Here is a 1,687-nt window from a genome sequence, read left to right as displayed (position 1 = left end):
AAATTGGCTCAGACCATTTTGGAGAGTTCGCAATCAAAAATGAAGGAGCGGTTTGATAAGACTGCTGTTTTTCGTTCTTTTTCTGGAGGAGACAAAGTTTTGGTCTTACTGCCAGTTCAGGGTGCTGCCTTAAGGGCTGATCCATAAATCATTGATAAAAAACTGAGTGACACGAACTATATAGTTCGAACTCCTGACCGTCGGAGGAAAACTCGTCTGTGTCATGTAAATATGTTGAAGCTGTATGTAAGACGGGAAGAGGATTCGGAGTCAAAAAGCTCCGCTATCATCCCTGTAGCTTCCGTTGCTGTTACTTTTGATGGAGGTCCAGATCAAGATGGGTTACATTTAGTTTACGGGTTACACTAGTTTCGAGTGGCAGATTAAATAATTCCAAAGTTTTGGAGGATCTAACTTCACATTTGTTGCATTTGTCCGATAATCAGCGAACTGACATGGTAGAGTTAATTAACACTTTCTTAGGTCTGTTCTCAGATGTACCATCCCGAACTCAAGTGCTGAAACATGATATCGATGTAGGTGACCATCCGCCCATTAAGCAAGGTGCCTACCGAGTGAATCCTTCCAAACGGAAAGTTATGGAAGAGGAGGTAAAATATTTGGTGGAGAATGGTCTTGCAGTCCTGAGCTCTAGCGCATGGAGTACTCCATGCTTACTGGTTCCGAAATCTGACGGCACGCAACGTTTCTGCACGGATTATAGGAAAGTAAATGCCATGACGAAACCAGATTCGTTTCCCCTCCCGCTTATGGAGGATTGTATAAACAAAGTAGGCTCATTATTCGGATACATGGGATGAGCATCTGTTAACTTTGAAGACTGTTTTTGAGCGCTTGCAGGATGCTTCTCTTACACTCAATCTGGTCAAATGTGAATTCGGTAAAGCGACTGTTACCTATCTGGGAAAGCAGGTGGGGCAAGGACAGGTTCGACCTGTTGCTTTAAAGGTACAAGCTATCCTAGATTTTGCAGTTCCTCGTACAAAACGTGAGCTTAGGAGGTTTCTCGGCATGTCCGGATATTATCGGGGTTTTTGCAGAAATTTCTCAGATGTCGTGTTGCCTTTAACAAATATGCTTCGCGCTTCCCAAGACTTTAAGTGGACTGACGAATGTCAATCTGCGTTTGATGCCATTAAAACTCTTTTGTGTTGTGCTCCAGTTCTCGCTGCTCCACATTATTCACGTTCTTTTAAACTAGATGTTGATGCAAGTGCTACAGGCGCGGGTGCCGTCCTTCTGCAGGATGATGAAAATGGAATCGAGCATCCTATTGGGTATTTTTCAAAAAAATTCCTAAAACATCAGTTAAGTTATAGTACCATCGAGAAGGAAACACTAGCTTTACTGATGGCCTTACAACATTTCGAGGTTTATATCGGCTCTAGTTCTCTCCCCGTGGTCGTATTCACTGATCATAATCCGCTAGTTTTTTTATCCCGAATGAAAAATTCGAATCAGCGGATTATGCGCTGGTCTTTATTTGTTCAGGATTTTAACATTGAAATTTGTTACAAGAAAGGCATAGACAATGTATTGGCTGATGCACTATCTCGGTCATTCGATCTTGCATGATCTACCTCTGGTAGATTCTTTGTGTGTGGGAGTGTTTCTTTGATAATTATTTTTGTTGTATTGTATTGCTCTGTTTCTCTCTTTCTCTCTC

This window comes from Sinocyclocheilus rhinocerous, unplaced genomic scaffold, assembly GCF_001515625.1.
Source record: "Sinocyclocheilus rhinocerous isolate Xijiao unplaced genomic scaffold, SAMN03320098_v1.1 scaffold1068, whole genome shotgun sequence".
Lineage (NCBI taxonomy): Eukaryota > Metazoa > Chordata > Actinopteri > Cypriniformes > Cyprinidae > Sinocyclocheilus > Sinocyclocheilus rhinocerous.
This window is presented reverse-complemented; position numbering follows the sequence as displayed.